Here is an 18,903-nt window from a genome sequence, read left to right on the forward strand (position 1 = left end):
CTGCTAATGTCATTCTGCTATGCAAAACATCTCTTGTTACACATTCCCAATATTTACCTAGGGAGTTCCAACATACCTTGCCCTTAGAGACAGGGATACAGGTAAACACAGCACTTGGAGACAATTTTGATTATAAAAGGTGCTATATAAATAAAATTGAACTGAACTGAACTGAACTGAAACACCTCAGTGAAGTGAGACAGCCAGCACGTGTAGACCTTCAAGAAACTTATCACAAGTTTGTCAGATAAGAAGATCTGCCTTAGTTACTATAAAGATGATTCACTTCACAAAAATGTTACTTGTGTGTGCTTAGATAAGGTTTCCGGGGGATTTGAACAGACAAGCCCTCTGGTATTTACAATATGTCATGAAACTACCAACAGTGTTCATCTGAATGGTGAGCCTTGCAGTCATCCACCAAATAAACAACTTATAGGTCAACATTTAGAACAGAGACTGAAAAAGAGCTAACAGGCCTCCTGTAAAAATAGACAGCGAGAACAAACATATCTAGGGAGTTCTACCAAAGGTGGTCAGGCAGAGTGCATCTTTTCCCCACTGGCATCAAAGAGATATTTTTTAACAATTTAAAAAAGCAGCCAACAGTAAACAATTCAAAATGTCCCACAGTCAACCAACAACTCAAACTTGTGGTTGGGGTGAAGGGTGTTTGGGCAGGAGAATAATCCACCGTCACACGGCAAGTTGTGTTTGACACCTGAGAATTAGATACCTTACTTTCCTTCATTTAGCAAAACAAGCTCTAAATCCATCCATCTTTTTTCTGAACCCATTTGTTCTGCTCAGGGTCAAGGGGGGTTGAGGAGGGGGCCTAGCCCAGCTTTTAACAGAGAAGAGGCACGGTCCACACCCTGGACAGGTCAACAGTCCATCGCAGGGCTGAGCCCTAAACCTCATGGATTATTATCATAATTAATTATGTAAAAACTGTTTGCTGCAACGACTTGTTGTCCTAATGATGGCAGCTCTGGCTAAGATACGTGCCTAAAATTATAAAGCTAAAATATTGTAGTATTAATAATATCATAAAATAAATAGTAATAAAAAATTTAAATATAAACAAGTAAACAACAAGGTTTTAAATCTGATGGGAAACTTGACGTTTGGTTGTGAAAGCTGACAGTTTCTGGTAGCCCCCCATTAGTGATACCCACTCCTAACTTCATCCACTTAGAACACACAGAAACTAAAGGTTGTGCTCTTGCCTCACATGGCCTGAATGGGCGCCTCAATAGATCAGATTTATAGTTTGAGGAGGAGGTGTCACACGTGTCTCTCTTTCCCTGTCATTACTCTCAGAAGGAGTAACGATCACGCCTATCAGAACAGTATGGATGGAGGATGTGCTGACAATCAAGATGACTGAGGGAAAAGGTAGGAGGGCCGGATGCAGATTTATAGTCGATTCCCAGTATCCTCCGAGCACCTTTGGGATCAAGATTGTATATCTGTGTGAGGATCCCCTTTGCTTCCAGGAAACTGCCTTTCAGCTCTCCCACACAAGATCACCCTGGTGATTTGGCATGGATACGCATGCATACATATACTGACAAGGACGCCACCCCTGAGTTTACATATGAGAGATATGTTGGCTACCCTCTGGGAGCAACAAATAGAAAAAGGGGGAGGGGGCTTAGTGTAGAAGAGACCGGGCAAGATGGCACAAAGGCACAAGGTGCTTGTAAAAGTAAGAATATTCAACACTGGGCAAAGAGACACAAACACTATATCTGAGATACGTCACAATTAATCTGACCAAACTATGACACGGAAGAGTCACTGTTTGAGGTTTTCACTGAGCCAACACACCCAGGCAACTCAGTAAACCTACATTTTGGAGCAGCGCCCAGAAGTCAAGTCAAACATTGCATCTAAAACCGCAAAGAAGAGGGTAATCTGACACAGAGAATATGGCTTATCTGTTTGTCTCTATGGATGGAAAAAAGTGTCCGCTTTGGTTTTTTTGTCAGCACGATATGGGAAACATGGTAGACTAAACAGTACAAGTAATAAGGATTCACCAGTGAAAGAGAAATGTGTGTGGCAGCTTCAGAGAGATGTGTAAAAAACATACAGCCACAGGATAATGTATTCTTTTAATAAGACCATACTATTCTAATTATAATAATACCAAAGAGACACATTAAAATTACATACTAGTGTCAATTACATATATAGAATTGTTGCAACCCTGATTAAGGCCCAGCCTTACTGCATATATGTGAGTTTCCGCTCATCACTGTGTTTCTGTACAGCACAAGTTTCCATACCCTGAGAAGCATTTGTAATGTGCTTGATCAAACACATCTACAGCAAATGACAGGTCTATCGCCAAGCCTCTCAGCGTGAGGGACGGGTCTGTCAGATCCACCTGCCTCTTTGCTCTCCTATCTGTTGATTTAGTATCTGTGAACCCTGAGGCAGACATTTTCTCTCTCTTGTTGGCGTCTTGACCCCCCTCCTGGCCCTGTCCAGGTCCCTTGGCTGAGGCACCATGTTATTTACTGCCCAGAGAGCTCTGTGTGCAAAGACTCAACACAGCATGGCTGGTTGAACAAGGGAACAACCTGCTGCTTACGTGCACACACACAAACATCTACAGATGCACGCACATGCAATCACATGACCATCCCAAGAGGCAGGGATGTTTACCACGCTACAATCACTTCACATGGTAGAACTGAGAGCAATGGACAGAGAGACAAACAGACACAGACATCCATATCCCTGGCAACAGTAACCTGCCACTAGTTTGAAAGTCTTACGACAGAACAGGAAATGTGGTGCTGTGGGTTTGATGATTTCGCACAGAAAGCACCCTTGAAGGCTGACAGGACACGACAGCATTCACTCAGGTGAACTTTACGGTCAGCTGGATTTACTTGGTAACAAGTCCTTAGGTGGACTTAAGCCCTGCATGGACATTCTGAGAGGGGATGGGTTAATGTAACCTCTGACATACACATGTTGGATAAATGAAGAGGTACTCAGACTAAGGATACAAGTGCTGCTCAAATGACCTCAAACTATTTCAACAGCATTCCCTAAGAAAAAGGACAACTGGAGACAAAAACAAGTACAATGCCAAGCAGTTGGCAACAAACTGCTCCCTGAGGGATTTGTCTCTCAAACTTCCAGCTGGGATCAAAAGACTTTCATACATTTTCAGGTGCTACTAAAAAGGTACATGTCTGAAAGATCTAAAAACAGAACCGCAGTGAAATTCCTTCTCCAAATCCCCTCCTTCCTCTCAGTAATTATAGCCTCTCAGCTGACAAACTACAGGTCTGTTGTGTTTGTCTCTGCCTCCTCAGATAAAACAGGTGAAGAAAGGCTGTGTGTGCTGGGCTGGCCGCCAGTCTCTTACTGGTTCTCCAAGCCAAGTACATATTACCCTTTCTGGTACAAGAACACTGAAGTAGGTAGTCTGAAAGAACTGTCCCAATTTAAAAAATGTTCTGCAAAGAAGAAAAATATGTTCTTTGCATCACTGAGATGTGTAACCTTGTACAAGGGGCGGAGTACAGCATCCTACGCAAGAACAACAGAATGTTCCTTTTTATGAAATCCTCTGGGAAAAAGTTTGCCATAGTAAACCTCAGTGACGATGATTTATTTAGAGGAGTACAGATGATTTGATAAATTGAAAACTGGGTTGACTTTGGATTTAAAACAGGGAAAGCAGGAGGAAGAGGGAGCCGGGTGTGAGGGATGCAAGGAGGACTGGATCAATCTTTTATCACTGCAGTGTGCTTTCATCCCTAATGGATACGACATGAGCAGAGCACAGCACTGCCTTCCGTCACATTGCACAGGCAGGGGAAGGACGCACGGAATGTACAAGAGAGAGCAAGAGTGGTGGAGAGAGGACATGAATGATCACATGAGGAAAAAGAGATGGAGAGAAAGTGATTCAAACCTTCCCAAAAATAATCACGACCCCAAACGTGTAAACATATTATTTCACCAATATTTTGTCATAGCGTTTCCAATTACCTCCGGCCCTGAGTGCATCTGCAGGAGAAGGGAGAAACTGCTGATAAGAACGGCGAGAAATTAAGTCACTCCGCAGCATGAAGAACGACTTAGAAAGTTCCCATCAAGAATCCCAAGAGATATCTTTTTCTGTGCACGGGCAGGCTTGCTTTTCCTTGCTATGCAAGCTGAGTGATAGACAGACACACAGCCAGAGATAGACAGACTATTCTAGAAGTGGTGAGGAGTCCATCTGTGTATTCAAGCAGTGAAAGAGCAGTAAAAATAACATCGCAGAGAACAAGGCACAACCACTCTCAGAGGACACTCTGCTCATTCCATGCTAAACAGGCTCATTCATGTGATAGAAAATAAGAAATATCTAGGTAGTGAGGAAGACACAAAGGGGAGGGAGAAAAGAAGTGGTATTCAAACAAGGCTGGGAAAGTTTTATTATGTATTCCCGCAACTTGAACATTGCTGGTTTTCACTCCAGGTGTAATATTTATGTGAACACTTAGCAGGATCAACTTTACTCTCTCTATTCTCTTTGTCAAGCATATATGGGCAAGCTCCTACATTCTACTGAAGGTAAATGAATATTATACCTGGTAAACATGGTAGTCTGTGGCCAGCAGAGCAAGTATTAGCAACAAATACTGTTAAAAAAGTCAGTGGGACTTTGACATGGAAGAAGCTAAAACTAGTTAAAGCAATGACATATGCTTGAGTCAGACTTTTCCAGTTGGGTCTCTTCCCTACAGTCATCTATTATGCTGACATTATCTCTCTGGAAGCAAGTTCACAGCGAGAAACACACAAACATAGATAACACATGAGGTTTAGCTGTGCAACTCTCACAGCCAGGGAAAAAAATAATCACCTCTTGGGGAGGGGGGGTGGGCAGGTGGAGGTTTCCAATCGATGACCCTGATTGGATAACAAACACAGCCTTCTAATGAGCTCCACTGTCTGACACACACCACGCTGGGGATTTTTAAATAAGATGCAACCCATGCATAACGATGAGTTAGTGTTTGGCCTGGCAGAGTGAGCATAAGCCTTGCATGGTATTGGTATTTGAGATGTGCAGCATGTTAATGGTTAAATGTGGTAGGAACATGCAGCAAGTAAAATGAACTCTGCCCATGTTCTCCATAAATTAATGTTTAATCCTACAAGGGTAAAAGGAGCAGCCTGTGTGACAGGAGACCTGTGTAAGAGATCACCCCTACTTCTCACATACTTGTCACTCAGTAACTGTTTGCACACACAAAACAACACATATAGAGGCTAGCTCTCTAATCACAGAGGGAGAAGCACCGAAAAAAGGAAAAACAGAAGTGCACAAAGAGTGAAGTTTAACCCAAACAGGTTTGAGTCCTTTTGTGCCATATAAGCATTTTTGGGTCTAGAGTCAACAGGTACATGTAAAGACATGGTTTAACTGCTAGAATAACATAATATATCCTTTGATTCCCTACCACTCACAAAATTATACACAGAAAAATCACACCTTTTTATGTGCATGCTGGAACAAACACCAAAACTACGGATTAGCTGACTTCAGAGAAACTTCTTGACTCTGGAATTCAAACAGTCAAGGATTTAACCCAAAGAAGCTGTTACACTCACCGAGAGGGGACAGGTCTTTTGCTTCTTGTTATTGATTTTCCCTTTATGTTTTAATTCTCCAATTCCCTCTGCCTCACTCTGGGAAATCCTTTACTTCTGACAAGGCAGCAAAGCCGGTTGTGCTGCTTGTCTGTGAGGCAGGTCTGTATGTGTGTGTGAGCAGCGTGCGAGTCCAGTGGAGGTCAGGAGCAGTCAGATGTGGTCATGAAGAGATTTAAAGGCTGTCGCGACTTCTCCTCCGCTCAATCCAGCTGCCTTTTTGTTGCTGCCTGCTTCACATATGCTCTTCTACTGGGTGTCTTCACCACAGCCAAGATCTGAGAGACTGCTGGAGTTCTCTCTCTCTCTCTCTCTCTGTCCACACCCCTCCTCCTCCTGCCTGCTGCTCTCACCCACACAGAAACACACCCTCCTAGTCACTCCTTTCTCTCTCTCTCTCCCCACCCTTTCTTGCTTGGCTGACAGCTAGATACCTCCCTTTTTCCAGGTAGATTAGTCTTTTTTTTTTTTTTTGCTCCGCTGTTTCTCAAATGACACAAAGGACTGCTTGTAAGAAATCTTTCATGAGAGCCGTATCAACTCAGAACTCTTTGCATGCGTGTGCATTTTGCATATCTGTCTCTACTATTTGTAAGAATCAATAACCCGAGGCATTAGACAGCCACACTCTGGCCTCCAGTAACATGAACAGCTGATTACGCAAATTAGCCTGTCAGGTGATTCTCTCTTCCTTTTCCTGGAATGAGGTCATAGTCCAGCAGACCAGGTGCTTCTGACAAGTGTATGTGTCTGTGTTTGCGTTAGCCAACGCCCTGTGGGTACTAAAATCGGACCACTCTAATAAATAGTGTACCCATCAACAAAACAAAACCCTAATAAACTGCAACAATAAATATATTTAAAAAAGCAGTCACTAAGTCCTGTACTGTGCTCCTATCTCCACAGCACCCTCCCACACACACAAAGAGCCAAGACATGCGTGACCAATGGATCAGGCAAAAATGTGTGGGAGCCCCTAAGCATGAGCTGGTCCCCTCTCTACCCACCACCAAACCCTAATAACCATATCTTGTTCTTTTATTGTTACTTTATTTTCATTTTCATTTAGATTAAAAACACACATGCAGGGAATGACTGCCTCAGACATCCCTATGGTGAGCTTGTAACTAATATATTAGTATGTATATAAATATCATAAATATTGCCATGTGACAGAAACCATCACTCAACCAAGGTCCCATTAATCTTTCTGGTGTTTGCTTTTGTGACCATGGCATGGAATAAAATATCTTCGTTACATTACATTAACAGTTATTTTTGGTGCCACTGCATCAGCCTTATTTTCAGGCTCAGGATTTGCAGCTTGGAATATTAGAATATATACACTTAAAAACTGCAATATCAGGAAATATGAAAAAGAATATTTTACATCCTCGCTGCATGAGACCATTGTAGTTATAGAACAGTGATCCAGCAGTAGCAGGCCATCAGCGATACCTTTTTCCAATTAAACATCAGATTGTATTCTGGACAAGCTAATGAGAACATGCAGCCACACTCCCTAATAACCAGTGTGCACATTGTATAAAGCAGATGTTCCAAAAATAGATGTCTGGGATTAATTGCATTAATTTGATGAATTAAATCATGCAAACAAAAGACCACTGTGAAGAACGCTGTAGCTTTTAGCTAGGCTGAGTCACACAGGCCCACCGAGAGTCAGTCCACATCAGTGTGAGCTGTTCCACTGTTCTGTCTATAAAGCAAAGCTTTTGGCACATCTAAAAGCTGTGTTGTCTAACAAATCACTTAAACCACACTCTTGAACAAAGGTGGGGGCAGAGCCTCCTGAGGCAGCGCTTAGGTACTAAAGGCCACAGTGAGAAAAGGCTGAGGTGCCAAGGAGGAGTGAAATTTTTAAGGCAGTACAGAAGTAACTACACTTTATGGATCCTGACAGGCTATTACCCTTCAGAGGGATCATATGCTTGTCCATGCTCAGACCCATGTGGAGGGTGAATTTAAGGGTGAGACTGTTGTATTGTGATGTGGAGGATTATCAGTCCAAAGCCTCCCAGACTTTGCTGACACCTTCCAGGCATTCCTCAGGGCACCTCCCACTGCTGTGCCCCCCTCCCTTATCCAACCCTCCCCTGTCAAACCCCACATATCATCCCTCTTTTCTGTGTGACTCAAACATTCTTGCAACCCCCTTCGCTTCTCCTCCTGCAGCCCTCCCTCTGCATTCAGCAAAGAAGCTGAAGAAAACTTTCAGGAGCAAAGCTTACCTAGTTTGTACTTTTTAATCTTTACCCAAAGTACAAAAACTGAGAAATCACTCAACCCTTTAATCAGTGCAGCTAGTTGACTGCTTTCTGTCACCACCGACAACTAAGTTAATACCCCAACAAGTGAGTGGGTATAAATCTGTCTAGAGAGTTTTGAGCCAGCGTATAACTCTGCTCAGGGGAGACAAGGAGATGGCTCAGAAACTGAAAAATAAGACTGGTCGGGTCTGGCAACCCTTCAATTGGTAATGTAGAGGGGAGCAGAGAGGGGAATTCATGCTGATAGCGTCTTTGTTGGCTATTATTCACCAAGAATAAGTAGCGTTAAGTTGCTGCTCAGACTCGCCCCTTCTCATCCTCCCTGCAAAACCCCCCACCCCTTCCTCTCTTTATTTATTCAGCCTTTCACTAAAAACAGCATTCAACAGGTGGCAAACAGGTCGGACGCAGGATAGGTTAAGAACACACTACAATAGCTCCTTTTTTTAAACGTCCAAACAAGTTACAAAATCCTGAACTCTTGTTGACATCGGTTTCCATACTCATGGCAAGAAATGCAAGGTAGTAATGCTCTGTTTGTGCCAAACATGCCTAAGTATAGCTTTGCTTTGTCATTATGGTCAGGCCAATGCATTCTAGCTATGTCTTCTGTATCATTATGACAGGCAAGATGGCTTTCACCAATGAAGGTAATTGCCCTGTTGAGATGTAAATATAGCATATCCTGCATCAAGAACTGACAAAGACCTTTGTTTTCTTCCCAGAATTTTGGCCAAGAAGGTGATTCATGGTTTGAAAGTATGTGCATGTCACTGTGTTATCACTACAAAAACACACGTTCAGAACAAAAAGATGGCAATGGAGTACAAAGCAAACCTGGCAACATGAGACATCAAGTGGATATATACATAGTTCAAAGACAAACTTTGTATTCATATAAACACAAGATAGGATAAGACATAAGCCACACACACAGTCACACACAAATATAACAAAACAGTTTTTTCCTTTTTTACCCTCGCTGAACACTCAATTCACACCACTCTAATGAAGCACCAGAGAATCTCTGTTGCCTTTAGCAGCTTCCAAGCTGTGAGGACTCTGGCACCCTTTTCTCCATCATCTCTTTACCTCCCTCTGTATACAGAACCAGTCCAGACTGGCTCCGCAACAAACTGACCACCATTCAAAAACACTGCTACCTCTCACATGGCCTCATGATGCATTTTTGAGGGGCTGTATGAAAACCTTTTTTTTCAGAAATGAGATAAATTTTGGACTGAGACCATAAGCTGCAGCATTGTCCTTCAATACTTTTAGGTGGTTGTAACAAATGAAGCTACCTCAACATGTTTTACCATCTTCCTTCATCCTCTCTACCAAAGCCAGTGTTTTTTCACCCTGCTTATAAATGTAAAGTTTCTCTTCATCTCTTGAGATAAAGCTGTACCATTAGTGTCACACTGTGCTGCATTGTGGTGTTCCTATCAGTAAATGGAAATAGGCTACAGCCAGCCTAAACAGCATTGGGCTGTCATAGGGCCCTTAACTTTACACACACAAGTTAGATGGGATCTTCATGGCAGGGCTAGTAGCCACTTTCATTCCTCACTGCAAAAAGTACCCGCTATAGTAAGAACAGCAAGTGGGCCAAGGGAACAAAGGAAAGTCAAAGTTAAGTCAACAAGATGTTTCTGCCAGCCTCAAGTCCTAGCTAAGCTGAGGATTTCTCGGGACAAAAGGGAGACCCCACACACAAACTACAACTATGGGCAATGCATACCATTCACCCTGAGAGCAAGACATCCAAGAGAAATTGGGACAAAATGAGATATTGGCCTGTGGGGGGAGGAGTTTTTCCTGCTGATTTGAGGATGAACTCAGGAACAACAAAAGCCCAGCAGCGAGGGCCACTAGATGAACAGGAAATCCAGGTTAGAGGGACAGGGGAGCTATCAGGTGGGTGCAGGTCAGGGTTCAGAGGTGAACAAAAGCTCTGTAAGCCTCAGACAGAGTGAGGGAGAGGCCCCCCCGGAACACAGTCACCAACGCCCGTCTATCTGTCTACACCTTTCTCTACAACCTCCAACAGTTTGGTGGCCTAAATGTTTTCTTACATCTGTTTACTGAGTCTAAATGCTTTTCCATATGTCTTCCACATACAACAAGATGTCACCTTCAATTTTCTGTCCCTTTGTTCTTAGTATTGTTTATAATACTGGTCCATTCCACAGAGCGTCTAGGGAAAAGAGCTATCCAAACACCTGCAAGAACAACAGCATTTAAAAGCTTTCACTGCACCAGGCCTGTCATCTCTTACCTTCTGTGGCTTTTCTGGATCAAAGGGAAGCTGTAGCTGTGTTACAGCAAGAAAGTCTTTTGTAGTTACAATCATGCACTATAAGCACATACACAAATAGAAATGAATGCACACGTACGCACACGCAAAGACCTGATGACACCGGTGCATAATGGAGCTGGATCTCTCTAATCATACCATTTTAACAACAGACATTTGAGCATGATGATTGGGATGAATGCAAAACTGATTCAACAGAACTTCAAGTGCGGACACTTAAAGACCTGTTGAATTTTAACGAGGCCGGTGAGACTGCCATCACCATCTTTGCTCAGGTTGTAGAGCTACCAGAGTATGTGCTGGAGTGGGCATGTGCGTGAGACCAAATTAATGACATATGTGTGTGTATGTATCAGTGGATATGCCAGATTACTAATCACCGCTTAGACAAAGACCATATGTGTGCACGTCTGTGGCATCTCTCCCACATCTCTCTCACACACTCGCCTCCATGTCTGCGTAAAACCCTAGCAGCAGGAATGCTAGGATTGTCGGGTCAGCAGTGGTGACATCATGGCAGCCAGTCAGAGGCAACAACAAGGCCTCAGCACCAGTTTCCTCCTGGTTGCATCAGCAATGCAATACCAGGCAATGGGATCAATGACACCCACTCCAGCCCTGCTCTCTGTTCACTTTATGAGTCTTCAAACACTCAGTTCAGACAAGCTACTGATATGATACACCTTAAAACATCATATTCACATAACATTGGTTTACTGTCGACATGACCCCACTGTGCAGAGTAAAATCAAACCTACTCGCCTGTCAGTATCAATATACGTGAAATCCTTAATGGCCCACTTCCTGACCAAACCACAAGTTGGCAAAATTATTTGAAGAAGCACTGATGAATGAGCTTATGTAACACATGGGCTTCAGAGTTATCTAGACTCTTCACCTACTTGAGGTCTAAGGACAATGGTCTGGCATAAATGGTTTGTTTTAAAAACAGAGCATAGCTTGAGCAAACCTTGCTTTCCTCATTAAACATGCAGTTGTTATATAATCACAAACTTGACAGATCAACTTGCATAACTGCATTATTCTTACCACAGGCAGTCATTTTTGGAAATTTGTCTTCCATGTGTCCCTCGTCCACATAAGTGTCAGCAAACAGATGCTAGTGTGTGTTTGTGTGTGCATGTGGAGAGGATCCTCCGGGTCATCAGATAAAGTGCACCTGAGGGAGGGGCAGGGAGCCAGTTTTCAATGTTTCCATAGTAACCAAACACAGACACGACCACCTGGTTGGTGTAGTCCCAGAAGGGGAGCTCAAAGGGCACCACTTCAGGATGGTAACCGTGCCAGAAAATCCTCTCAAAGTGGTCCAGTTCCTAAACACAACCCTTATTGTGTCTGTGCTATGATGAGTGGAACAGAGATCATGCACAGCTGTTGGCCCTTTCATGGAAAATAAAAACTAACTAAGCCTTACTGTACAGTTCTCATTACAAGGAAAGAAGAGGAATAACTGCAGCATTACAACTAATCTTGTCGATGGTATATCGTTCACATGGTTTGTTTGTTAGGACATTTTTATAGCCATGCTAAATATTGTTACTGTAGTGCCATACAATAACCAAGGGCCAACTACCAAGACTGCTGGATCCTGACTCCACAAACTCCATCCACATGACTCCTACTTAAAAACACACCAACTTGAAAGACGTCACTTAAAAGTAAATCACTCCTCAGGCAGTGCAATTGTGTAATTTGGAAATGATTACTGCTGAAATATGAAATATGGTGCTTGTCTACAGCTCTTGGCTCGTGAACTCAGAGATGAGGAGGTTTGTTTTTTCAAAACAGTGCAGTTAAGACATTAAAAATCCAAACTCTGACAGGGCATAAAACGTTCTGGCAAGCTTAAATTTTTTTTTTTTTTTTTTTTGTAAGTTTGCGATTGTTCAGTTTGGTTTGGGTTGGAACAGGCTGGCTTCAAATTGGCAAGATTGTGCAGACCCAAAGCTGCAAATACAAACCTTGCTACATCCATATTTATATAGAGTCTTTGACCATAAAGAACAGGTACCATTTGTCCCCCACATAATGACAGCACACAGCTGCACTTGCACAGAAAAATATGTCTCACTATCATCGTATTACAGTGCTAGACAAGCATTTTCACATGTCAAATGATGTTACCATGGTAACCAATGCTACCAATAACAGCTCTGTCAATTGCTTACATTAACTTTACATATGTGTTAACAATTTCTAACTGTTCCTGTTTGCTTTCACTAAAACAAGTTCAGCCATGTGTTCAGCTAGAAAACACACAGTAAGTAGAAACTTAAAAAACACTTACATCTCAACAAACAAGGCCATTTATTTCACTTACCTCCTGTCGTCTAATGGCCTCTGTGACTGCCTGCCTGATGAAAAAGGAGAAGAGTGAGAGGAGGAAGAGCGAGACAACCCTGTCACTGTCTGTGTGTGTCGTGCTCACAGGCTACCTGATCCGACACAGCCTGTGGAAGAGACAGAGCGACAGAGAGGGAGGGAGAGAGGGAGAGAGAGAGAGCCACTCAGAGCAGAGCAAGGCGGGGGGGCTGGGCTGGGCTGCAGAGAAAAGTGAAGTGGTGCCGCTATTCCCCATCACCCGGGAAACCAACACTCTTTCAAAGAAAATCGGCCAATGGCATACACCGGCAATTGTGTTCAGACAAAAAGTCACATGACTGTCCAAACACCACTCCCTGTGAGAAAAAAGTAGTTTGGGGTGGAGGGTCGATAAAGAAAGAGGCAAGGGCAGAGGAAGAGAGAAAAACAAAATAAGTGTAGTAGATAGTGATCCACAATTAGGGAAGAGTCACACACACAGAACCTAAGTAACAGAACAAAATATCTCTGCCTGAACTTTCTCACAATCCCATCTTCACGACAAATTGGCTGGCTTGCTGCTATTTCAGTTAGCGTAGAAGACCAACACAGCACAATGGGACAATAATGGAACAGCTCCGTCACTAGCTGGCACACTCAAAGGTTTCCTGTGTCTACGCCAACACTATAAAACATTCATTTACTCTCTACCTTGTATTACACCCATACAAGTCAGTTTTTACTGAATAATCTCTGGAATTAGACACTTTGCAGTTCTTAAAACATAAAGCACTGGCAATGTTGACATTACAATCAAGACTATCAACAACATAACTGATCACAATAAGGATGTTTGTCAAATCAAATATTTGAAAGATAGCATTCAAGTTTAAGAATCAGAATCTTTCTTAAAGCACTCTAAACCTACTTGAAATGAAAAGGCAGCTTTTTGGTCATGCTAGTTTCTAGCTTTTAATACATTATATAATTCATAACAAGGACCTTTATCTTCTTGTCACAAGGCATCTTATCCATTATTTTTAATTGCAAATGCAGCAGACCAAGGTGGTAATGTAGACTGGATCTACATTACAGTTGAAAAATCAGATCGATTGCTTGTGACAATTATAAAAATGTCAGATTTGAAATGGCTCCTCCATAAAGGTGGAACACACTACAGAGATTGTGCCAATTTTGTCTTGTGAAAGAGGAGATTAAGACTCATTGAATGACCACACTGAAATTTGAAATTTGCACACATAAAGACAGGGGCAAAGGAGCACAGACCCAGCTTATCCATGTGCAGAAAAGTAGTTTGTCGTCTTGGAGGTAAAGTGTGTCACTGTCAATTAAATGCTCCATCTTTCCATCTCTCATGACAGGACCCTAAGATACACTACCCAAGATATTTTATTTATGGCAGCACCTCTCTTACAACCCAAGGAGAGGCTGACCGTCATCCCAAATACTTCACACCCCCGCCTATGAGCAACCCCAGAGCACAGCAGATGTGTGAGTCCAGTGAAGCTAGCAGAGCTACATCATCTGCAAAAAGCACTGATGCAGAAATCCCTTTTAAGGTTGATGAATTTGATCCAGTACAGGCAGATGACTGTAGAGAGACCTGGAAATGAATTTGAAAAGGAGAAATTACTTCCTTATTTTATCCTGATCCTTTAGCTGGATCTTCTCAGTGTGTGAACTAATAGCTCTGCAGCATAAATAGGCAACTGTTATTCCTAAATGAAATGAAGACTGCTACACTCTGTATCCTAAGTCTCAAGTGAACAACATCCCAAACTAACTTTGATTTCAGCAACACTTTAAACTCTAAAACATAAAATAAAAATCTTTTACTACGCCCTTTGGCATCAGCCCAGGGAACAAAATAAATTCTGGGTTTCCAGCCCAGATTTCTAACAGAATTGTGAGGCATTGCAGTCTGTGAGTGTTAGCCCAATGGTTTATTACTGAGACAGAAATGTTCTCAGAAACGTATTGTACACTTGAACGCAATCATCTGCTTGTAATACATTGTCTCAGTCGCACAAAATTACCCTTCTTAAGCTGTGACAGACAGGTCTCATTCTCAGAAAAGCATTTACCAAGTGAAAATGGGCCCAATTACCTCTATACAGCATAAATTGTTCTAAGATACAGGAGATGAGCCTCAACAAAAGAAGGTCACAGAGCCAACAGTGGACACCAACACGTGGACAGCAGTGACAAGTCTAAGCCTAAGCTATTGATTTTGTTTTAAAAAAAAAAAAAAGGTAATGGACAGGACTACCTGAGGCTTAACAAGCATGTATCAGCTTGTCAGCAGATAATGGGAGCACAGTGGCTGCAAAGTTACCACAGAATCTCTGGATACTCTTGCCGATAGAACATGCAACCTGGAGATTAGACTTAACTATAAGATGACAACAAAATCAGTTTCCCAAGATTGCAGAATATTAAATCAGTATCTATCTATTAGGGATGTCCCGATCAGGTTTTTTTGCCCTCGAGTCCGAGTCCGAGTCATTTGATTTTGAGTATCTGCCGATACCGAGTCCCGATCCAATCCTAGCAAAACGTGTGTGCGTGTGTGTGTGTGTGTGTGTGTCCAGACCACCACGCTAAAATATTTTACACACGCAGCGGCTCATCGAGGTCTCGAACCAGGACCTCTCATGCCAATAGCGACTGTCATACCCCTACACTACAGGACACAGAGGCACCCTGCACAGAAGGGGTTAACTTTGAGAGTCCTAATAAATATATATTCGAGTCCTGATCGGGAGGTAATGTCCGATTCCGATCGAGTTTGAAATCACGTAATCGGGCCCGATTTCCGATCACGTGATTGGATCGGGACATCCCTACTATCTATCTATCTAACTATGTATCTATCTATCTATCTTTCCTAGGAAGACTATGCAAAACCACAATGGCTTCCATTTTTCAAAACAAACAGTACATAAAATATGTATGAAGTGCCACAACAACAAGGGTGAGCTCTTCCCTTACAGTAAATCAGTTATGAGAGAAAGATAAAGAAAAAGGAAGAAACCAACATAATATTAAATACAAGGAAGTAAGAGAAGAAGTGGAGGAAGTAAAACAAGAATAGGAAGAGAGATATGTCCTAAAAAGGTGGAACATTAGAGCAACTTGGCAAACAAGCAGGGGAATATATTTAGGTTAAACAAACACATAAGCCCTTTTGTAAATATGCATTCAGAAAATGCGTGTTAAATAAGAGGAAGAAATACATGAGCTAAGTCGAAACAGTACATCAGCTGATCCGTGAATCAACAATGCAGACACTTGTGAACATCTATTGTTTTCTCTCATGTGACGAATTTTCGATACTCAGCTACAGGAAGACAGAGTGACATCATGGTATTGGCAATAACTTTGACATTAAAAACTAAATTTGATATCATGTTAGAATCAACCACGTTTTTTCTTTTCATGCCCACTTTGACATAGTTTGCTGTAATGCTCCTAAAAGCCTGTTGCACTCTTCAAAAAAAGAGCTGCTGAGATTAATCATGTATGCGATGACTGATGAGAAGAAGACACTCTAACCACAAGTTAGAAGAAGTTATCTTTCCAGTGTGAGAGATTCTGTCCACCCAGCTTCACTTCTATCACCCTGCAGATTTCACCACAGCAGAGTTGTACAATAACAACAAAGTAAACAAAAAAATTTGACTGCTTGCATTAGAGAATATTGTAATCTTCAGTCACACAGCATTAATGCAGTGTGACTGTATAATGAGAGCCCTAGAAATTACATTTAAAGCTGCAAATGTTTAGAAATAGAATCTGCATTTTCTAACAAGTTTCACATTTCTCTATTATTTACAATTGATACACATGGATAATGATTCTACCTTTAAGAACCTAAGTGTGATATTTTAATATCATAATATCATAATAAAGCATATTTATCATTTTAACAGTGATTTCGAAAATGCAAATGCAAATGTTACATGATTAGTTAGTATATATATATATATAAACAAGCGTATCACGGTTATCGATTTTTAAGATTTGGCAGTTGCGGAATTATCATCACAGAGAGAATTAATCTCTCTTTGATAAAGATCATAAGAACAGCAAAACAAAACTAAAAACAATCCAGTTAAACAGCAGCGTCTTTTTCTAACTTATAGACACCACAGCGTGTAAAGTTTACTGTCCCTGTTTGTCGTTAGCTTGTTTTCATCCCGCAGGTGCTCGGAGCTCACTTGCCAACACTTGTTGCATCTTTTGCCAGCGTTCAAACCCACTTCAGTTTAACACTTTTCAAACAAAACATAAAGTACACAGCACAAATAACTTACAAACGACTTAGTAGTTGCCTGCAATCCGTTGTATAATCGATTGCTTCATTCTCTAGCTGCACCCCCGTAGTCAGAAGCCCGCTAGTGTCCAGCGAGCCCTCCCGGAAATACAAACAATAAGCAGTTTCCGGTAAGCCTTTCAAAATAAAATCCGACAATTACCTTTAAATGAGGTAAGGGAAAAAACAATATACCAGAAGATGCAAGCTACAAGCATTTATAAATTAAGCCAATACTTTCATTTTAAAGCTAGTTAACCGGTGTCAATACTTAGTTTTATACACACACACAACATAATGGCAGCAGGCCAACTTAGGTTCTACATATTTTATAGTGCAAGAAAATCTAAGGACATGGTTGCAGATAGATTACACAGGGTGACAATATTGGATTATATGTAACTAATTGCAATTTTCATTGAGTTTGATTCCAGAGGGATCAAACTTTGAAAATCACTTCTAGGCTTTACAGACTAAATCAGATTTTATCCTAGATTGAGGCAGTTGCTATCATTTATGAGGGCCGAGAGAAGAGTTAATTCTGAGAAATTAAAGTTTGTTTTAAGCTATGGTGAGAAAGAAATGATTAAAAGCAGAAGGTTTGAAGTTAATTACTTTTACAATAACATTTTCATCACATGAAAAAGGCCAAAATAACCCACCACTGAGCACAAATTGTATAGTCTTTATAAAACCTTCAATATGATTTTTATTTATTTATTTATTCTTAATGGTGGGTCAAACTTATGTAGAACAATAAAAAAGAGTGTGGGAAAAGAGTGTAGGAATTTATTTCCCTGTCACAACAAAATCCTGTAAAAAGTCTTGTCAGACCCCATATAAAGATAATTCAAAGAACTGAAAACACTATTTTCAATGCTACTTCAGATGTTTTTACATTACATTTACCTACTAAATCCTGTTTATGGAGTGACATGTGGCTTCCCAACAAATCCAGCACACAAATCACAACACTTGAAGAACTTTGTTTGTGAAAAAAATTTTGTTCCAGAGGAATTTCTTCTTCTTCGTTTTCTTCTTGTACAGCAGCTAAACCCCATTGCCTCTCACTGCTCATACTTATTAAACACATGACCTTGAACAGAGTGAGCAGGGAAAAAAATGCTTCTGACCTCCACCATATCAATTCAGCACCTGGAAATAATGAGTCAGATTCTGAATATATTTTCCTCCAGCAAGTGACACAAACTAGAATAATGCTGATGGTACTACTAACACAAAACTAGTTTCTATGCATTAAATGTATTCCTTTGATGTACCCGTTCATCACCTGATGTGACACAAAGACTAATTAAACTTAACTGTAAATAGTAATTCAGATCTTATTTACCATTATGTACTGTGTGGCTGAATTTAGTTGTAAAAGTGTCAACAGAAATTGACTTATGAGGTCTAAATATCTTTGCAGTGAATGGAATGTTCCTTCTAGCCGTATCCTGTGGTACAGTACAAACAGCGTCTCCTGGGCCTGTCTGAACTCATACTGTTGGTATTTCCAGTTACACCTGACAGAAAAGGTGACCCGTCTCAAGTCAAAACAAGATGATGGTATGACGATAAAACAATATCGAGTTCTGTCCATAGTTTCTCTGCATTTTATCCACACCTGTCCTGTTTGCTGCACACATGATCAAGAATTTAACTGAGTAATAATAACTAGATCTGGAATTTATTTCAGCGGTATTCATGGCATGTGCTGACAGTTTTCTTCACTTCAGTATGAGAGAAATGTAAACAGTTTGTTGATATGAGTGTATTCATTTTTGTAAAGGAAGCAGCTCATTAAATGTCACCTCATCTGTAATAGCAGGGGGAGTGAAGGAAAGCAACTCACAGGTCAGATGAGTTCAAGTTCAAAGTGATCCCTTTGAGAATGTAAAGGGTGGAGTAGGTGGGCAACTCACTTTCCCACCATAAAAGGTGTCTCCCTCACATTCTCCTCC

The 18,903-nt window shown here is 41.3% G+C and overlaps 1 protein-coding gene across 8 annotated transcripts in view; it reads right to left on the reverse strand.

The window, feature by feature from the left end:
* The window catches only part of rassf7a (Ras association domain family member 7a), a 30,743-nt gene extending 13,704 nt beyond the window's left edge, over positions 1-17,039 (reverse strand). Inside the window, exons 1-3 of one of the 8 annotated variants that reach the window (XM_028407873.1) lie at positions 16,941-17,037; positions 12,623-12,752; positions 2,396-2,401 (exon numbers count right to left, since the gene is read on the reverse strand). The gene's annotated coding sequence lies outside the window, so the exon portion shown is untranslated. Of the gene's footprint in view, positions 1-2,395; positions 2,402-5,634; positions 6,041-12,622; positions 14,432-16,940 lie in introns of those variants that run through there. The other 7 variants (XM_028407872.1, XM_028407869.1, XM_028407870.1 and 4 more) reach the window with 7 other exon arrangements.
* Between the last annotated feature and the right edge of the window lie 1,864 nt (positions 17,040-18,903).

This window comes from Parambassis ranga, chromosome 6 (genome assembly GCF_900634625.1).
Source record: "Parambassis ranga chromosome 6, fParRan2.1, whole genome shotgun sequence".
NCBI lineage: Eukaryota > Metazoa > Chordata > Actinopteri > Ambassidae > Parambassis > Parambassis ranga.